Source organism: Solanum verrucosum, unplaced genomic scaffold (assembly GCF_900185275.1).
Source record: "Solanum verrucosum unplaced genomic scaffold, falcon-dt-bn FXZP01000073.1, whole genome shotgun sequence".
NCBI classification, from domain to species: Eukaryota; Viridiplantae; Streptophyta; class Magnoliopsida; order Solanales; family Solanaceae; genus Solanum; species Solanum verrucosum.
In genome coordinates this window covers 1,582,953-1,606,117 of record NW_026020298.1, presented here as the reverse complement: position 1 = coordinate 1,606,117, position 23,165 = coordinate 1,582,953, and positions in this window count along the sequence as shown.

The following is a 23,165-nucleotide window of genomic DNA, read 5'->3' as shown; positions in this document are numbered from 1 at the left end:
TCCAGAATTTGGAGGTACGAAATAAAGAGCTCACAATGTAGAGCAATTTCTGTTAAACTTCTGAGTTGAAACAATCAATATCCATGGAGAATTTAGGGATTTCCCTTCTGATTTGATATGAATTTTGGTTGATTTTTCTGAGTTAAAATGAAGCTAAATTAGCTTTTATAAAGCTAAACCGACATAGTGGCTTGGGGCCCATCTTGAAATCATTATAACATTGTCTACTTAACAATTCACGTGAAACATATGATCATTTACCGTGATTTTATTCACTATTATTGTGAGAGGCTGATCCAGAATTTAGAGGTATGAGTAAAAAACTCACAATGTAGAGCAATTTCCAAGTTGAAACAATCAATATCCATGGAGAATTTAGGGACTTCTCTTATGACTTTATATGAATTAGTTTTGATGCACATGCGTTGCACGTGAATATCAAATCATAAACTACACTATAAAAAAAATTAAATAAACATCTATAAATGAAATGATATAGTATAAGTTTGTATGAATAATGGAGTTAAACTTTCTTTTGTTTACTAATGAAAGTTCATATCAACATCCAAAAAACACCTCCATTTAAAGTTAGGAAAACAAAAAAAAATCGTAGTTTAAAAATGTTAGGAAACTCCTCCATATAAAGTTAACAAAGGGTATTATGAGCATGTTTTTATTGTGCCTTATCATAAAAGTCACAATTCTTTGAAAATGTCACAACCCATCGGAAAAGTCACAACTCTTTAAAAAAGTCGTAGGCATTCAATGTGATGAAGCCTTCTTTTAATATAATATAAATAAATAAATATAATATAAAATATAGAAAATGTACTAAATTGGTTGTTTTAGAAGAAGAAGAAGAGCAATAGAAAAACTTAAAAAATTATAGTTTAAAAATGTGAGGAAACCCCTCTTTTTATAGTCAACAAAGGGTAGTGTATGAAAAAAATGTTTATTTTGCCTTATCAAAAAAAATAATCACAACCCTTTAGAAAAGTCACAACCCTTCAAAAAGGTCATGACTCATAAGAAAAGTCACAACTCTTTCGAAGAGTCACTACCCTTTGGAAAAGTCACAGCTCTTCGAAAAAGTCACAATCATTTAGAATAGTCATACTCCTTCGAAAAGGTCACAACTAATCAGAAAAATTGTAACACTTTGGAAATGTTATAACCCTTCAATGTGAAAAAGTGTCTGTTTTTAATATAATATACTACAATAAAATTTCACTAAATTAATAATCGGTTAATTAATAACCTCTCTAAGATAATATTTTTCTCTGGTCTCGACTTGGGCCAATGAAAAAAATTACTCATTTCGATAAGTAATAAGATAATATATTTTGAGAAGACCTCTATATAAATATATGGTCTCATTAATATTATAAATTAATAATTCTTTTAAAAGTAAATATATATCTAAGACAATTTAGTGAAATATGATTCTATCGTGTTCTATGTTCTATGTTTTTGTTAAAATTTAAATCTAGTTGATGCTTATCTCTAACTTTCTTATTGCATCCAAAAATTTCGATGTTGTCTATCGAACTACATCATAAAATTGTGAAGAGTTCTAAATGCGATAAGTACTTCCTTACATGTAACTGGTTCCAAATGTATTGTATCATCTTTAACTTTATCATCAACATTATTTTTTTCAATGGTATCCACAATTTCTTCTAAATTCTGGAAACATGTATCATTTACACCCATCCAACAAGTTTTTAACTTTCATTTATTGCGGTAATCGAGATCATTAATCTTGACCTCAAGTTCAAGAATGACGTTTTTACAAGTGAGTTCATTTAAATTCTCTGAGATTTCATCCTCGAATGTATTTTATGGTGTCGAAACACTCTTTAAATTAATAAATATTAATTTTTCAATTAAATAATACCTCTACAAAAAAATAATATTTCATGGTCCCACCTATATTAATTTAGTGAGGTTTTACTGTATACTATAAATAAATAAATAAATATAATATAATACAATATATAATATAGAAGATATACTAAATTTGGTGTTTTAAGTTTGGGGGGAGGGAGGGAGGGGGGATTATAATAATTTAACATTTAAGTTTGGTAGTTCATACTTTTAAAGTAGTATAGATTTTGGTTGATTTTTCTGAGTTAAAACAAAGCTAAATTAGCTTTTATAAAGCTAAACCAAACATAGTGACTAGTGCCCCATCTTGAAATCATTATAACACTGTTTACTTAACAATTAATGTGAAACATATGATCATTTATCGTGATTTTATTCACTATTATTGTCAACGGCGGATCTATAATTTTGAGGCTGTGGATACTATATTGTTATGTTCATCAAATCAATCGAATATTAACATATTTTTATCCGTGTAAATAGCAACTTGAGACGAATTTGTTTGGTATTCTTCCTTTCAGTTTATGAGATAAATGAATCCAACAAAATAAAAATTATGATTTTGCACAAAGAATATTTTTTTTTCCCAATAATATTAGTATTTACATAAAATAGATAATAAATAAATATACCATTAATTTATAACTGCACTCGGCGGGTTTTCTTATTCAAAAATACTCAATGATGGCATTTTATATATATATATATATATATATATATATATATATATATATATATATCATCTATTATTATAAGTGGGAACCTCCAAAATGAAAAGTTGAATTACCATTTTATCCCTACACTAAATATAAATTTAATCAAATATCTTAATAAATAATAATATTTTAATTATATAAAGATAACATTAAAAGTCCAGCAACTATAATTCTAAAATATAAAACTTATTAATAATCATATGCATTGAACCAGATAAGCAATAGATGGTTCATCTGCCAGTAATTATTATAGTAGCAAATTTCCTCAATATTAATTAGAATACAACCTTTTCACATTCCAACATTTATTAGTTTGATTGAAGCTTCTACATGTTATATTTGTTCATCTATCAAATACTTATTATAGCGTATTATCTTAATATGTAGTAATTTAGAATACAATGTTTTCTCAACAAAACATTTTCTTGTGTAATTTTTGTTCATTCTTTTCTTAGTTTTTTTGTACCTGCAATGTATGAATCGCATAACAATGGTTGTACGTAGCTATTGTTTGGAAGTTGGAAAGAACATTGTATCATAGTTCAAGTCTTTTCGTCTCCAACAATAAAACTTTTGATTTTCTTTAGTTACCTAACTTAATTGATAATGAATGATCTTATCTATTCCATTAAATTATGCTCAATGATCAACTTATATAAATGAATTCATAAACCAAGAATATGTACAACTCTCTCCATTAGGGGAAGCATTAGAGGAAAGATTTTAAAGAGTAAGTTCATTTTTCAGCTTTGTTATTTTCTGTGAACGTGTTCGTAAAAATATATTATTCTTGTTAATATAATATTTTATGAGTTTTATGTTTTATAAATTGTCAATGTTTCTTATATTCATGTTTATGAGTTAAAATTAAACTGATGTATTGACATAGAAGTGTTAGAGATTGACTTTTGGTCCTCTTATATGTCATACCTTTACCATTAGCTTTGAGTCTTTGCTTAGCTTGAAGTTGTTTGAAACTTAAATTTTTGATACCTTAAATTTGCTGAAGTTGGTAAATTTTTTTTTGGATAAATGAAAAAGAATAGGTATTCATATATAATATTTTGGTGATATATGTTTATTAATGTTTTCCTAATTATATAATTAAAGTGGATGAATGAAACTACTCTAACCGGTGAAATCGGTAATCAAAACAACAAGTGGAATACACATCAAGAACATTACTTATGAAAGAGTATCATGTAATATATTAATACATTAAATATTGCTCAAATATAATTCATTATACATTTTACCTATCTAGATAAATTTAGTTGTTTAATTTTATAGTTTAAAATAATATTTAATCATCTAATATTGTTCAACGAAGAAGTCATTTGAATATAAGCTAACTATTCATCTATTTTAGCTTGTACTTTTTCACTTTATTCTATTATTCATTACAATGTATTTTTGATATGATTTATTTTGTATGAACTACTTGTATGGAACACACGTGCGAAACACGTGTCCAGAAACTAGTATATATATATATATATATATATATATATATATCTTCTATACTACCTTAAAAACATGAACTCACAAACTTGAATGTTGAATTACTATAATACACTCAACTAAAAATACGCAATTTATTTTATTTATTTATTTAATTAATTTTATTATATTAAAAGTAGATACCTTTTCACCTTAATTGATTGTGAATTTTTTGATGAGTTGTGACTTTTCCAAAGGGTTGTGGCCTTTTTGACGGGTTGTGACATTTTTGAAGGGTTGTGATGTTTTCAAAGGGTTGTGTTTTTTCCGATGAGTTGTCACTTTTACAATTTTCATCACACACATACTTCAATATTATTTATATCATTTTAGAACATTAATACCTTTTTAAGTAACCTACATATTTTATTTATTAAAAAGAGACTTATTTCCTACGAATAGTCACAATAATTTCAGCCTTCAGTTTTTTCGGTCATAAATCATAACCATTCACTCCTTATAAATTCTTGGGGATCTCTTTTCTGTGAAAATTTGAGATCATTTAAAATTTTCATAAATAATTCATCCCCAATCCATTGATATGTTTCGCCGAAGTTCTTAGCATTGAAATTTAAGTATTGACTTTCGATTAAAGAAGAAAAGAAAAGAGCAGAGAAATGTGTAATTAACTGTGAACTTTGCTTCACACCGTGGAGGAGCTACAGTGTACTGAGGGTGTCCAACTGGACACCCTTCACCGGAAAATTATACCTTATATATAAGTAAAATGCTACTTGAAGTGGTTAAATTTAATATTTTGGACATCCTTAACAGAATAAGAAGCTGCGGCGCAGTGGTGTGAGGCACTTTTGCTCATGTTGCACGTGTGGGTTAGAATCCCTGTTGTTGCATTTTTATCTATTTTAAGTAGAACTCTCCTATTAACTTGCTCCTTTAATTGTCTAAGCTAATTAAATTATTTTCTAAATAATAGTTATTAAATTTGTTATTTTTGAAGTAATTCAGATATTATTCATCAAAACGATTTTTAATTAGAAATCTACATTTTGTAGCCAATTGAATTTTCAATGAATTGGACTTTTTATTTTTTTTCATTAAAATTTGAAATAAAATTTAAATGTAATTATTTACCTTAAAGTTAATAAACAAATTTAAACTATTCATAAAGCGAACAAAAGAACACCTCGTTTGATTCTGCTTTCATTATTCATGTCTCATTATTGTCGTCGTCATCACAAATTAGTGAAAACTTGAAACGTAAAACTGATTTCATTTTAAGCTTAATTCCCCCCCCCCCCCCCCTTTTTGGCTTTGTTCGTCCACTTCATATTAAGTTAAACACAAGTATTAAACCTAAATATTATGCAATTTGTTTTTTTATTCGTAAAAAAAGTAATATTAATATTACATAGTTTAGTTTTAAAATTTTCAGTGCATCCATTTATCGAAAAAAAAATGCTTATGTTATACTTGGACACCCTTCGTAAAATTTCTAGCTCCGCCAATGTTTCATACAAAAAACTTCTATATATTGTTTGCGGAGATTTTCATTTCTGTTTCATGTTTTGTTTATTTAATTAATTTCTTTTGTGTTTTCATTCGAGAGAAAATTTAATAATTAATATTCACATAACGAGTGAGCAGTGACGAATACACACATTGGTCTATTTTTTCTAAATAAAATTAATAGATCAAGTTGTGGGAGAGACAATACTAATATACAAATACAAAAAAAAGGCACATGATTGGGGTAAGATATTTCTTCTTTATTTTTGTATGTTCTATTCTTTTACCCTCAAATGAAGGAGTTTCTTCCAAATATTGCTAAAACAACGTGCAACAGTGTAATCCATTGAATTACTTGTTTTGATATTAAGTCCACTATTTCAAAAATAGATTTTCACTTTTACTTATAATATGATAATATAGCAATGATAAAAATTATTTTTTTAATAGATATGTAAGTAAAAATGAACGAAAAAAGTAAAGTATTTGTTGCAAGAGATTTCAATCAAATGGAGCACTAGAGTGAATATAGCATGAACATATATTTTCGTATTTCCTTCTTCATTGGCTATGAATTGGTACATATATATTTTTTATTTTTTTATATATTTATATTGAGTATGTGTAACGCCTTGTTCCCGTCGTTATGAAAAAGCCAATGGGGAAGGAATTTAGGCAAGAAAACTTTTGAGTAGTAACTTGGAAATTTCTCGCCTAGGACAAACTTGGACGAAATCAGAGTCAGGTGAGATCTAGGGCAATCCGGTAATGGATGGGGGGATTAATTATAAGTTTGATCACGTGAGTGGATAGCCAAGACGTTAAGGAGCCTGTACAGCTTTGCGAAATCAAATTCGGGCGAGTAGAACTCCCTAAACTGATCTTGGCGTGAAAGAGTAGTTTTAGAATGTCAATGTTTGAAGGTGTGTTGTGAAATAGGAGCTTGGAACACAAATTCTGAGTTTCTGTCTCCATGCAAGCCGCTGGGGCGGAATTAATTCCGCCAGGGCGGAGCCGCTGTGGTGGGAGGGCCCCCGCTGTGGCAGGCCAGTCGCGACTTAAATCGGAGAAAACCCCCAAAAATGTTATTTTCTGCAAAACCTCATTCATAAGAGCTAAGGGACGACCTAGGGCATTTTCAAATCAATTTTCCACGATTTCTCGCACCAAAGGTAAGTTAATTACTCCCCTAATTTGTATTTCGATTCTTAGAACTTAGAATCCTTGTAATTATCGTTGGGGGAGGGTTTTAACCTGAAGTTAATGGTGGTAAAAGCCCTAGTTGAGCATTAGGATCATGGTTGAAGGGCCAACCCGTCCCAACCCGTTGCCCGCTTAGTGCTGGGCCTAGCAACTATTTTATAGGCCCTTTAATTAAAAGGGCCAGTCCATCCCAACCCATTTAACTCTCTAGCTCGTTAGGGTTGAGTTGGGTTGGGTTGAGCCAACCTATTTTGACAGCTCTACTCGAGAACTCCACAACAAAATCCTATTCATGATAGTCATAGAGCCGCACCTGCGTCTGGTAGCAGGCCGCCTTTTGACCGCAGTTGTTACAATTGTGGAGAACCTGGACATATAAGGAGAGATTGTCCCCATCTGCTTATGCCTGACCCCGTGCGGCAGCAGACCAGAGCAGTGGTACCAGTGGACAGCGGTAGTAATGGCATACATAAGGTGGGCGAGGAGGAAATCAACGAGGCCGTGGAGGACTGGAAATGGTAATGCAGGTAGGGGAGCAGTGCAGCCAGGTAAGAAGGTTGCCCATCAAGATGACATGGATTAGTTTTATGCCTTTCCGGGCAAGACCGATGCTGAGACGTCTGATGCAGTGATCACAAGTACTATTCTTGTCTATGACCGAATGGCCACTGTTTTGTTTGATCCGGGTTCTACTTATTCATGTGTCAGTTCAGTTTGCCTTGGGATTTGATGTGGTTTGTGATGTGCTTGATGCCCCCATCCATGTTTCTACCCCAATTGGAGAGTCTATTACAGTCACCCATGTCTATCGTACTTGTTCTATCATGTTTATGGGTTTCCAGACTTGGGGCTGATTTGGTTGTTCTGGATATGACTGACTTTGATATAATCTTAGGCATCACTTGGTTGTCCCCCTACTATGCTGTGCTTAATTGTAATGGTAAGACTGTGACTCTAGAGATAAAGTTAGAGTGGGAAGGGGTGTACAAGCCTAAGCCATCTAAGGTGATATCTTTCTTTCGGGCTAGGAAACTAGTGGGGCAGGGATGTTTGGAATATTTGGCTCATATTCGGGAGCTTGATGCTGAATCTCCCTCTATTGAGTCTATTCCTGTAGTGTCTGAATTCAAGGAAGTGTTTCCTATCGATTTGCCTAGTATGCCTTCGGATAGGGATATAGATTTCTGCATTGACTTGGAGCCGGGCACTCTCCCTATCTCCATTCCTCCTTATCGCATGGCTCCGACAGAATTGAGAGAGCTTAAAGCACAAATCCAGGAGCTTCTTGATAAAGGTTTCATCCGTCCTAATGCTTCGCCGATGCTCCTGTCTTGTTTGTTAAGAAGAAGGATGGTAGTATGACGATGTGCATAGACAATCGACAGTTGAATAGGGTCACCATTCGAAATAAGTATCCGTTACCTTGGATTAGATGATCTCTTTGACCAGTTGCAAGGTGCATCAGTTCTCTCTAAAATTGACTTAAGATCTGGTTACCATCAGTTAAAGATTAGGCCTGAGGATGTACCCAAAACGACATTCAGGACCCACTATGGGCACTCTGAGTTCTTAGTGATGTCGTTTGGGTTGACCAATGCGCCTGCAACCTTCATGAGTTTGATGAATGGTGTGTTCAAACCATTCCTAGATTCTTTTGTTATCATCTTTATTGATGACATTTTGGTTTATTCGAAGAGTATGGAAGAACATGCCGACCATTTTCGTATTGTTTTGGGTGTCCTTGGAAAACAGAAGGACCTAAATATGAGACAACGAAGATGAATGGATTTACTCAAGGATTATGATGTTACCATCCAGTATCATCCGAGTAAGGCTAATATGGTGGCAGACACATTAAGCCGAAAGATGGTGAGTATGGGTAGTCTAGCTTGCTTGGGTGTGTCCAAGCGGCCTGTGGCCAAAGAGATTCAAACCTTGGAGTATAAGTTCATGCAGTTGGGTATCTAAGAGAAAGGTGGGGTGTTAGCCAACATTGAGATTAGGCCCATATTCATTGAGGAGATCAAGGCCAAGCAATTTGAGGATGAGAGTTTGAATGAGCTCAAAAAGAAGATAGTGTCTGGCAAGGCAAAAGATGCGGCTCTTGATGCAGGTGGTGTTCTCAGTTTTAAGGGAAGAATTTGTGTTACCCGAGTGGATGACTTGATTCAGAAGATGTTGACAGAACCCCATGGTTCGCGGTATTCCATTCATCCGGGTGTGACCAAGATGTACCGAGATTTGAAATGACTTTATTGGTGGCCTGGTATGAAGAAAGACATAGCTGAGTTTGTGGCTAAGTGCCCAAATTGTCAGAAGGTAAAGTATGAGCACCAAAGGCCTGCATGTTTACTTCAGCGAATGCCAATCCTTGAATGGAAGTGGGAAAGGATAGCTATGGATTTTGTGGTTGGTCTTCCCAAGACCCTGGGGAAGTTTGACTCCATTTGAGTGGTGGTTGACAGACTGACTAAGTCAACCCACTTCATTCCAGTCAGAGTAGACTATAATAGTCAGCAGTTGGCTAAGGTTTATGTGAAGGAGATAGTGAGACTGTATGGGGTGCCCCTTTCTATGATCTTAGACTGTGGTACGTAGTTCACATCTAAGTTTTGAGGAAAATTGCATGAGAAGTTGGGCACTCAACTCACTTTTAGCACAACCTTCCATCCACAGACGGACGAGAAGTCACAGAGAACTATTCAAGTGTTAGAGGACATGTTGAGGGCATGTGTGATTGAATTTGGAGGGCATTGGGATAGGTTCCTACCTTTGTTTGAGTTCTCCTATAATAACAATTACCACTCCAGCATTGACATGACACTGTTCGAGGCACTTTATGGGAGGGGATGTAGATCACCCATAGGGTGGTTTGAGGCTGGAGATGTGAAACCTTTGGGGGTTGAGTTGGTGAAAAAGGCTCAGGATATGGTGAGAAGCATCCAAGCTAAGCTTCAAGCAGCCCAGAGTCGACATAAAAAGTATGCAGACTGTAAGGTAAGGGACATGACATTTCAGGCTGGTGAGCAAGTTCTTCTAAAGGTGTCACCCATAAAGGGGGTAATGAGATTCGGCAAGAAGGGCAACTTAGTCCTCGATACATTGGGACATTTGAGATTCTTGACTGTGTAGGGCCAGTGGCTTATTGGTTGACTTTACCACCTAGCCTATCTGTAGTCCATACAGTGTTCCATGTGTCCATGTTGAAGAAGTATCATGGGGACGGAGATTACATCATAAAGTGGGACTCAGTTTTGTTAGACAAAGACCTTCAGTATGAGGAGGAACCGATTACAATTCTTGATCACGATGTACGGAAGCTGAGGACCAAGGAGATAAAGTCCATGAAAGTTCAATGGAAGCATCGTCCGCTAAGGAAGCTACTTGGGAAACTTAGAAGGACATGCGAGACAAATATCCCCAGTTATTCGATGATTAAGCTACTACTCTACTCTTGCCTTAGCCCAGTTCTCTTAGTTTATCACCCGGGGACGAGTGATGGGTAATTTGGTATCTATTGTAACGACCTTATCCCATCGTTATGGAAAACCCAATAGGGAAGTAATTTGGGACACAAAACTTCTGAGTAGTAACTTGGAAATTTCCTGCCTAGGCCAGACTTGGACAAAATATGAGTCAGGTGAGGTCTAGGGAAATCCGGTCATGGATGGGGGAATTAATTATGAGTTTGATCATGTGAGTGGATAGACAAGACGTTAAGGAGCCTGTATGGCTGTACGAAATTGAATTTGGGCGAGTAGAACTCCCGAAACTGATCTTGGCGTGGGTAGTTTTAGAACGTCAAGGTTTGAAGGTGTGTTGCGAAATGGGATCTTAGAACTCAAATTCTGAGTTTCTCTCTCCGTGCAAGCCGTTGGGGCGGAATTAATTCCACTAGGGTGGGCCCGCTGTGGCGGGATGGGTCCCGCTATGCCGGGTCGGTCGCGACTTAAACCAGAGAAAAACTCTAAAAACGTTATTTTCTACAAAACCTTGTTCTTAAGAGGTAAGGGATGACCTAGGGCAGTTTCTCTTCAATTTTCCACGAATTCTCACATCAAAGGTAAGTTAATTACTCCCTTAATACGTATTTCAATTCTTAGAACTTAGAATCTTTGTTAATTATCGTTGGGGGAGGATTTTGGCCTGAAGTTAATGGTGGGAGAAATCCTAGTTGAGCATTAGGATCATGGGGTTTGTCCTTGGGTTGATATTTTGTTATAATTCGGGTAAATTAAACCTTGTTTGTTGATCTTTGCATTAATTAATTTTTTTGGACCAAGAACAAGCTGAAAGTGTAATGACCCGAGAGCACCCCCTAGTCGTTACCGGCGTATTCGACCATGAAGAGGTCTTATACAATCCCTTAACATTCATCATAACATGTATCATAGAATAAAATCACGGAAAAATTTAAAACTTTTACTTTGGAAGTTCAACTTCACTTCATATATGAAAAACATAATCTAACTTCGTCACAATGTACCATCTAGACATAGAAGTATCGAAAATGGGACTTAGCCCTTACATCAATAAGAAGTCTTGAAATAGGAAAGTACAACAACGTCTTTCAACATAAGCAAAGAACTAAACATAGAAGCTAGATTATAGGGTCTTGTCCTCGGATTTGAGAACTCACCAACTTGGGGAAGCAACTCCAAGTGTCTTCAGAAGTAAGCTTGAATCCTCAACGGTCCGAACCTAAATGTTTGGGAAAAAGGGAGAAAATATGGGTTAGTACAACACACGTACTAAGTATGACTACTATGCATATAAACCATTGAAACATGCATAAAAGGACATTTAGTCAAAACATGCATTTTACCAAGTAAATCCAATATGCACACAAAGTAAGCATCATAGTCCAACCCAACATAATATCATCCCATATGTAGACAACCCAAGCAATACTAGTGCAATGCAAGAATAGAATCCCATAACCCTATCCAAAGCCAAGAGTCACATTAAGCAACCTACTTCATGCATACATTCATAAGATCATATCTCATCATAACTTACCATATTCATAATGATCATACATATCATAGCTTCAACATACATAAGTCATAATCATCATAATCATAAGAGAACACTACTACAACCATCTCTTAGGATCCCATAAGTGCAATGTGCAAGAGAAGTCCCATACCCTTCCTTACACTATGTAGAAACCCTTAAGAAAGCCCTAGTAAGAGTTCACACCTTTCATACCTTCATTTACTTTTACATTAGGGAAATATTGCAATAACCGACATAGACTATGAGAGCTACATGAAATCTGGTGTTCTACTCCCACACCGAAAAGAGAGGGTTAACACTTGCCTAAGGTGTAACCATTCGTACATAACTATCTATGTGGATCCACTAAGCTAGAGTCCTATGTGGGCACATAGTTAAGGGTCAAGGAGATTGCTTCTAGAAACTCTAACTTACTAAACGTGGGGGTTTCCATCTCATGACACAACACATACCGTGGGTAATCCGGACTTCCTAAACGTGAGGAAATCCATGTGCGGAGCCGGACTTACTAAACATGAGACCCCCATCTCATTTACATGCCCTTTCGGTGCTAAGCATCTAATTCCCTTTTGTAATCATCTTTAGTCATCACATAAGTTCACATTAGCCTTTACTATACTCTTATGTATACATCTTACCATAATATCTCATATGTGTTCATAAGTGAGTAACAATCCTTTCACTTTAGAAACACTTAGCAAGTGAGTAAACCTTTCACTTTACATTACACTATAATCATGAGGACTACCTTTCAATCATATAACAATCATACCATAACATACATACATACTTCATAGCTAATTTAAGTGTAGAGGGTTAAGGATGAGGAAACTCGATCATAAACACCACAACAACACATTAGGTATAACATCATTACAATCTAAGTAATTCACCTTTCATACTTGAGTTCAGTGAAGAACCAACCTTCATAACTTTTAGCCCTTCTTAGGGCATCCATACTTCAATTACCAAAAAATTCATAATCAATACATAATACAAGGTAATTCATGAAGTAATAACATAATCAACATTAATATAAGCAATTGACATATTCCCTTCATAACCTTCATGGCTTCATTAAAAGACTCAACCCTAATTTCATAGAAATTATACATAACCTAGGGTAGAATCATCATACAAACATGAATTACATAACATCGCATTCAATTCATAGCCTTCAATCAATATCCAACACAAACTAGGGTTAGAATTAGGAAAAGAAGGGGAAACATGGGTCTCATGGGGAATTCTTCAAGAAACCACCAATACAACATAAATTCATCCATAATTGTTCATATAACATCAATCAAAGTTAGTTTATAACATCAATTTCACTTTAGAAAGAAGACCCACGTTTTTGGATTGATACCTAGAAATTGGAGATTTTGAAATTCATCTTGAAGGGGCCTCTTGGGGAAAGGAATCCCAAGAGTGTTAAGCAACCATACCTTATTGACGAATTAACCACAAAAATCCGAGTTGAAACCTTGGAGAGTTGGTCTTCTTCTTGAAGCTCCAATGTTCTTCAATGGAGTTCTTGAGTAGAGAGAGAGAGAGTAGAGAGAATGAGGAACTTTAGGTTTTGATCTTTGGGGTTTTGTGTTTTAGTGATAACAATGAGGTAAATTGAGTTAAAAATCATTATATACACATCCCCTAAAGTACCCTAAATACCCCTCACTTAGTTGGACTCTTTAATGAAGTAAAAATCGATTTCTGAGTTTCTGCATTTTCGTCGCGGAACAAGTCCGCGACGCGGAGCTATTCCCTGAAGATATTTGGAAACAAATTTTGAGACAGTAGTGTCCGCGACATGACCGCGTCGCGAACTAATTTTTTTCTCCTTGGGGGAGCTAGTCCGCGACGCAGAGTTATTCCCACCAAGTGCAATTTGCAAGCTACCTTGGCAGCTTGTTTGGCCAAGGTTGGGGTCCTCCTTGGGTCCCCTTAAGGTGTCCCCGAGGAGTCGTATTCGAATGTTTTGACCCTATAAACATATATTTACCTAATTTAAACCTTTTTATAAGATTATACCATCGTACAACACTCCCAAACCTGCCTAAAACCTAAGGACACTCTAGAACACATTCTTCTCTAGTTTCTGGATATCATGGTCGTTTCTTCACGTTTAGACTTTTACTCTTCCAAACCAAGTCAATTTCATTAATTTAGGTTTAGAAACATCATTTTAACTATTTTTAACTCATTATTCACAAGGTGAGGCTCTAACTTAAGTCATAGAATTTTTGAGGTGTTACAAAAAAACTCCGAAAAGGGAAGGCTATAGCGTCTTAGGATTGTTCAAGCTTGATTTTGAGGTAGGTGATGGTTTGACTTCCTGTTGTGCTATATTTGCCTGTTAATTGATCCATTGTATGCATGCATGTATGTGAATAGGGAAACATGAATCCAATCTAATGAAAGGATTATGTATGAACAATTACATGTCATGAACCTCTTACTTGACTATGTGACTATGTGCACTGTTCATTATGGGTGTGGTTGTGACTGTAGTTGTGCTGACTGGATTGGGTGTCACGTTCCGACACATATAATTGATCGGGTGTCATGTTTTGACACATATATTGGACCGGTGTCACGTTTCAACACATATATATTGGAATGGGTGTCACGTTTCGACACACTAACAATTTGGGTGTGAGTTCCATGAGAGGACCATTTGTGATTGTTACATTCATATCTACTTGCCATTGATATAGGGGAATTGAATATTTCTCCTAAAATGATAATTTAATTATGCATCCTGTATATGTGTGTTTACGTTGTAATTAATTGCATATATTTTGCTTACCAGAGTAGCCGCGTGATTCTACCAGTACATCATTGTTTTGTGTACTGATACTGCACTTGCTGTTTCCTTGTTGAGTACATGGCATCTTCAAGCGGCTACTAACAGACTCCAGCTAGGAGATGATTGACCGAGGCCGGATTCGAGGGCCAGTTCTTTCGGGCTGCCATGGATCCATCATTAGTTTAGTCCATTCTTTTCGGACTCAGACTATATATATATATATATATATATATATATATATATATATATATATATATATATATTCCGACTTTTACTTATGTTTTGTTTTCACACCCCTTTTTCTTAGACTTTTTGATTAGTAGAGTTTTGGTACAATGACTTTCAGGTCTAGGGGTTGAATTTTCGCGAGGGTTATGCTTGGTTGTTTTAGTTACTCTTTCTGATTTTATGGGAACTCAGTACTTAATTCATATTTAAATCTGCTTCTGTATCTTTAAATGGTTTAGTGTCTTTAAGTTGCTTAGTCGGGTTGTGGTAGTGGTTCTCCCATCGGAGGGTTAGTGTTGGTGTTAATCACGGCGGTCTGTGTCTTGACAATATGAAATTTTTAATGTATGAATTTCCTTTTGTATTGTGGTCATTTTAATATGAGAATGTTATGTCACAAGATACACTCCTTGCTAGATAAGAAAATAGTGATTGATCATAAAATGATCTTAAATCAAATTAAATATTCTATTAATAATAGTTTTAATTTTATTCATATATTAAATTTTTATTGAAATATTTTAATGTTTTATATCACGATACAATTTCTATTAGATACTAAATACTTTTATTAGACAACAACTATATGATATGTATGCGGCAGAAAAAAAGGATAAGACTACAATTCTTCAAAGATAAGGAAGAAAATTAAAGAAATGAAATATTTTTCACCATGGTGATGTTGTTCATATATATATATATATATATATATATATAACAAAGAATTGGTCAAGTTAAATAGTTGACATACACTTAAACCTCTATTTTACCATCATTCGTTATAATAACATTTCATTGTGACAACCTAATTTTCTTTAGAATTAATTTTTGATGTTCTATTTTTTGTCTCAAAAACATTCTACTTATAATAGCGTTTACATTCACTATAGAAATACATTTTTTTTTTTTGTAAAATTACCTCTCTCTATTATAGCCTTACTCAAATATTAATTGAATAATATTTTGTAAAAGATATATTACGTATAAAGATAAAATATTGAAATATTGATGGCAACTGTTATTAGTGTCATGCACATACTAAATTTCAAGTATGAATATTTAAGAGAAAAATTCAGTTAAATGGTGTCCATCATGTGAGGCTATAACCTCAAGAGGAAAGGCTATTGGTGACCTTTTTTATATTGATTATTTTTTTCTCTTTTATTTGTTAAATTTGTTTACAAAATTGAGTGAAGTGAAAAACAATACTACTAAAGAAATGTCACTTTCTCCCCATATTTAAACTTTGAGTGTATTTTGAAATGTTTCAATGATATCTGGTCATTTTGATCTAAAAACAAGAAAATCTATGACAATCTGTATTAATTATTTAAAAACACTTATCCTAATTCTTATGTTATTTCAATTACAATTATTTATTAAAGAAATTAAATTTAGTTATATTAATTCTATTTTAAAACATCGTATACTATATGATATGATACACACGTGTGTTCATCCACATTGTTCTATTCTTACTTATACGTATGAAAGTTTCATCATAAAAACATCTCACTTCATTTTTTTTGCCACTTTATGTTTGTATTCGCCATTTTACAATGTGGGTATTAGTCTATTCACTTTTGGATGAATTACAAGAATTTATGTATGAAATCCATTGTAATCATACGTTTATCATAATATGTGGTGAAGCCTCCAATCTACATGATTAAACAACTTTTCATATCAAAATTGTATTTACAGTTGACTCACAAGCCTTAGACATGACCTTTGCTTCCTACAAAACAGAAAGAAATATATCATGAAAAAGTTCCATAGATTTAACTTATTAATGGACAAAGCAATATGCCCAATCACATTGTTAATTCGTACCCAAGATGATAGATGATTATCAAAGGTATATCATTGACAATCTTTTGTACTTTTATGTTTATGCAATAAAATTACATTAAATTTCGTTAGTTTGATCTCTCTCTGTCTTTTCTCTGTCTTTTTCATACTAACTTTACTTGTTATCTTTCTTGATTTTATATAATTTTCATAGGGTCAATGATTTGCATATTTGGGGATTAACTATATATATTAAAAATTGAAATTGTCATTTATTTGCCCATTATTTAATAATAATAATGATTCTGTGCGTTGATTGTACATGCATCATTATAATTTTAGAATATTTTATCTTCTCTTAGTGGATCATCAAACAAATGCTTATATTCTCTTGTACGATTGTGTTGCTTCTTTTTATATCGTGTACTATTTAAAGTTGTTATTTATGATATTATTATTTTTATAGGAGAAAATAGCACCTTTTCTTGCTATCAGACATGGATACAGAAATAACTGTTGAGGATCCAAAATAATGCTTATTAATTTTATTTTAATGTACTCCATACTTTTTTTTTCATCTGATTGAAGATTTCTCATTACACCTTTCGTATTACAGTAATAAATTAAGCTATTTATATGTGGTTGAAAATGAAAAATAGATAAATATAGGAAAAAGGGATAAAATTTGTGTTGGTCATGGACATGAAGTAGGAAACTTCTTCAATGCTACAGTGATTCTTTGAATTTTTAAGTTTTATGAAATTTTGATTATTGATAAGTAATGTACAAATGAGTATCAATTGTAAATATTCTTGAGTTATAGTAGTTATATTAGGAGAATCTGGTCCTATCTAAAGTGATTTGTATTGTGTCATGATTGTGTATTGCAAAGGAGTTTCATAGACTAGGATTAGTCTTTCTATAAGTTTAAGAATGTACCAATAATTAGAAATAATTGTTTAAAACTGGGGTATGTGTTATCAGCTCTTAGGTGTAAGAATTGTTACTTTAAAATTGCTTGAGTTATAATGAAGAGTTTGAAATTATTATAGGTGGGACCATGAAACATTATCATTTTATAGATGTATTATTTAATCGATAAATTAATATTTATTAATTTAAAGAGTGTTTTGACACTACAAAATTCACTCGGGGTAGACAACGACTATCCTAGCTAGGAGGATCACCCTACACTGCTTAGTTATAGCTGGGAATCAATGGGGAATTTTAGAAATGGGAAGAACCCCAACAAATTGCTGACCTGGGGTACTGTTTTCGTCTGAGCCGTTGGGGTGGGATTATTTTCGCCAGGGTGGGGCCGCTAGAGCGGGATTTTTCCCACAAGACCGGGACAGGATGAGACAAAACCTCAGCCCTATATCCCCTGTTTTTCCCTAGTCACACATATGGACCCCGAATCGTATATGGGACAATTCCCCCAATCCTATCAGTACTCAATAATAGAACATAAGTTATAATCCTTAATAATTATAAATTAGCTGTGAAAAACAGCAAAAACCAGTATTCATGTGCTTACAAAATATAAGGAAAAAAAAGGAGAAAAATAAAGCATTGTTCATTACAGGCCCAAGAGGGGTGAAACCAAAATCAGAATCCCTGGAAATGGGAAGTGTTGCTGTAGGACTCCAGGTCCTCCGGGGGTAGCTCGCCATACCACGCCTCGCTCAACCAAGCCAACTCTCGATAATCTCCCGGCTCGAGTCGGGGAAGCTTCTGCTGGGGGGCGATGCAAGAGAAGATGACCTTAATGGTTTTCCACATTCAGGACATTAGCCGATCCCTCGCTAGACCCTTCTTCCTCCCATGACGCAACTGGCGTTGGAGCATCTCAACCTCGAGAGTAGTGGAGGGCAGAACCGAAGTCGAGACACTAGCATATGAGCTCCTTAATCAACTTCGGACGGCAGCCAAGTCCTCCTCCACCCGAGCTCCTGATAGTAGGGGCTGATAGGGTAGGGAGAGTGTCACCACCCTCATCATCTTCCCCTCTCTCGTCGTCCACCTCAGCACCCGCTTGACTACTACTGGCCCTGTCCGTCTTCCTCCTCTTACTCCTGGAGGTGGAAGCCTGTCTAATCAATAGAGGGTGAAAAGGGGGATCCCTAGGAAGTACCTCGTTAGTGTCCAAGAGTGGTACCCCCGCCCTCTTGCACATTGTAGTCACCAACCCAGGCAGGAAAAACGCCTTCTTGTTGTCCCGGTAGAACACCTTCAATTCTGAGATGATCTGCGTGCCCACATTTAGTCCAATGCCCTGTATAACACACGCCACCACTAGAGCCTAGGGAAATGTCATGTCAGTACGGTTGCCCTATGGGTGGATCCTCCTGGTAACCAAATGCAGCCACTTTTAGCATCCGGTGACCAGTTAGCACTAGAGATGCCCTTCGTAGTGTCCCAATAGGCCCGGTCCCAGCGCGCAGGATCCACTATTGTATCTTCAACCATCCCAAGTCCATCTCTCTAAGCTTGGCCTCGAACTCCGTATTGGGGACCTCGAGCACATAATTGATGAATGGAGTGTTCAGGGGGATGTCAACTCCCCGGATGTGGATGGTAGGGTGAGGGTCGTCCAAGCGGACAATATGAAGGATAGTATAGAACTCCCTCACCCAGTTGGAGCGCGCAACAGGGGGAGCCTCGGTTAGTAGGCCCCAACGAAACTCCATCAGACGAGCATGAAAGGCAGGCGCCTTCTCCTCTAGTTTCAGTAAATGGAAACCCCTCTCACAACAGAACTTGATGTTTCGGTGGTCGTGGTACCTTTCCCGATTGATAGTATTGCAAAACCGGATGAAAGGCAGATTCTCTTTGTTAAAACCAACCATTTTAGACAAGCCTGCAAAATTTAGGAAGTGAACACGTTAGAAATCCATGGGATTAGAAAATTTTTGGCTAAGAGAAGAAAAAATTATGATTTGAGTGGCAAGTGGCCACTGCACCACTGAATCCCACCACAGTGATGTGCCGTGAGATCTTAGCACATTTGATGCTCAAAACTAAGGATTATTGTGAGAATCAAGTGTATTTATGTGGATATGATGTGTTTGGTGATGTTTGTACAGGTAAAATAGGTGGACGTGAAAGAGAAAAGAAGAGAAGAAAATGCAAGATAGAAATTGGGATTCTAATGTCCAAAGTGAAGACCACGGAGCCTTAGATGGGCCATGGTCCTCCTGACGAGCTGTGAAGATGCTTGTGGTTACTATCCAGTGGGCATACTTTTCAGAGTGAAGGTTGATGTTAGCCAAATAAAGATCACAGACGCCCAGACGAGCTGTGGAGATCATGGCGGGTCATGTTAGAGCTCATGGAGTTGAACCAGTGATCAGACGTCAAGGAGTTAAAATGAGTGTTGACCAAGTGCAGACCACAAATACCCAGACGGACCGTGGTCCCTATGTCGATCCATGGTGTTGTCCGTGGTGCTTTTCCAGTGTGTAGGCCTTGAAGACCCAAGTTTTGAGAAGTGCCAAGTAAAGACCATGGAGGGCTTCATGGACCGTGAAGCCCTTGACAGACCGTCAAAACACTTGTGAAGCTGCGTGACAGACCAGTCCTACTTCGAGTAGGACTCTTTTTAGACACATAATTTGAATTAATCTGGTCGTATTTTGTTTTTATCTCATCATATCTGGAACGAGCGACTGACTTTTGAACACTCTCGACTTTGGTTTTAAATTATTAACGTGGAATCGATCTTTGGAGTTAGATTTTGCTTTTCTGAATATCAGGAGTTCATTGAGTTTTGCAGATTTTCGTAAGTGATCTTCTTTAATGTTTTCATTACTAATATCTGTTTGTTCAGTAGAAATCATGAGTGGCTAAACACCACAACTAGGGTTGTGGGAACCATGACGAAAATCTAAACGTGAAATTTTAAAACGAGTAGAAGGTGAATTGTATTTGCAAGATCTAACTCAACATTCGTTAATCATTTAGTCTAATGAGTGCACACATTAGAGTAACCTTGAATCTATCATTTGTTCGAGAGAAAAGAGATAGTTAGGAAAAAGTGGAGTTAACCTGATAAAATGGCGTTAAAGGTCGAGTTCGAGAGAATAGAACTTTAATATCATTGTATGCGAGGGTAGAATTTGTTACCACTCGAGGACCGAGAGGAATTGAGTGGAAATTATCTAACTAGACTGAGAAGTGTTAGATATAGTCAACTTGCCTATAAGTTGTAAAAACAAACTCATATGAAAACTTAGTTACGAATGAATACTAGATGTAACATTTTGGGAAACACAACCCTGGTTTCATTCATTTATCATTACAATTTTGGAATCAATACTCTGTTAACTGTTAACTTAAATTTTGTTATTCAATATTGGTTACTGGACTTTTCAACCAAACCCAATTTATTTTCCGTAATTACCCTCTTTAGGAAATAATAACAATATTTGGGTAAACGCGCCAGTGAAATCATTTCTGCGAAGAAATTCTCTGTGGGATCGATCTCAATTCACGTTGAGTTCTATAAATTGACTTCGACCGTTTATAATTCTTAATTAAAGTGTAAGTTTGGACTTATCAATTTTGGAGCCGCTGCAGGGTAATTTCAGTTCAGAAATATTTTATTAGCAGTTATTCAAATCGTAGTTATATATTTCCTAATTTTACTTCTTGTTCTTTGTTTGTGTTTCTTACAGGTAAGTTCGACAGTGCATGCCAAAAACCATAAGTAAGGGAGATCCTTTGATTCCTTACGATCTGAAACTTCGGAAAATAATTCGCAGGATGGTGAACGCGCAAGAACTTGAGGCTCAAAGGCAAATAATGGCTTTGACGCTGAGACCGCTGCAAGAGGTGCTCAACAACATGTTGTGAACACGCCACCTAGGGCTTTGGAAGATAATGTAGGAGTGAATGAGATAGATCCTCCCCACAGCCAACCACTAGCTCCAAGAGGTCGAGCTCAACAACCAGCTCACATGGCGTTCGAAGAGGATGACTTAGATTTGGATGGAGCTGGAGCCACAAGAGCGATAATGTTACTTGTACTACCTCCAGGTGTGAAATTTACAATCATCAGCACAATGAGTCAATTGCTGAATTTGAAAGGTATGTTCAGAGGTGCAACTGGTGATGATGCGAATCAACATCTGATGAACTTTGTAGCGATATGCAAATCGCAGGAAATTCCTGGGGTTACTCAGACAAGTATGAGGTTGAGGCTATTTCCATTGTGTCTCATTAGGGAGGCAACTAACTGGCTGAGTAAGATGCCAGATGATTCAATCAGGACCTGGACTAAATTGAAGGAGGCTTTCCTGGAACGATTTTATCTTGAATCAAAAGAGCTGCAGATGAAGGAGGAGATAAGTGCTCACAAGCAATTAACAGAGGAAGCAATGCATGATACCTGGTGGAGGTTCAGCAAAAAGTTGAAAAAGTGCCCAAACCATGGTCTCACTGAGAGACATTTGGAACAGGCTTTTTATAGATCATTGAATTATGTTACTAAACCTGTTGCTGATGCAGTGTGTGGTAGATCATTCATGAGGAAACCATTCTCAGAAAGCATTCATGTGATAGATGAAATGTCCAAGAATAATAGAGCATGGTACACCAGAGATGCTGAGGTAGGAGATCTTGGGTTCACATTTGAAATTTCAGCTGAACAGTATAGAATAACATAATAAAGAGATCAAGACATGGCACACATGAGAACCCAGATAGATCTACTCACAAAGCACATTGTTGCAAGTTTTGAGAAGGTAAATGTTGTAGCGACCCCAAATAGGTGAGGACATCGATCTAGATTAGGAAGCCAAATATTTGGGAAACCAAGGAGGGTTCTGGAATTATAACTTGGGAAACAAATGATATAATTCTAGAAACGCAGGTCAGAACTACTCTAGAGAAGGGCAGTATGAAAGGCCAACAAGTAGAGATCAAAGAAATGAGCAAAATAGAGATGGCTATAGAAATGATCGCAATGGTATTTAAGTGCCACCAGGTAATAGAGATTGTGCAAGTGGTAGTTCTAGCGGGTCCAAGCTAGAAGACATGTTGGCTAAGGTGTTACAAAAAGTTGAATCGACTGATGCCGGGGTGAAAGATATGAAGAGTGATTTCTCCAGCATGAGTCAACCAGTGGATTCTCATTCCATATCCATTAAGAAGATAGAGCAATAGTTGGGGGCAGTTATTAGCATCACTAAACCAGAGAAAGAATGGGTCACTACCAAGTGACACTATTCAGAATCGTAAGAATAACGGACATTGCATGGCTATCCTTACCAAAAGTGGTAAGATCCTAAATGAACCAATTTCTACAGGTACTGAGGATGAACAGGGCATAAATCAAAGCAAAAAAGAGGAGGTTGAATCTGGATAGGTAGATGATGTAGAAGAGGTACAACAAATGGAGAAGCCAACATGAGCAAATGAGAAAGGGGTTGAAGTAACTATGCCTTTACAACAAATACCAAGACCACCTCCTCCATTCCCTCAGAGGATTAAAAAAAATGCTGAAGATGGGAAATTTTGCTAAGTTCATAACCATACTTAGA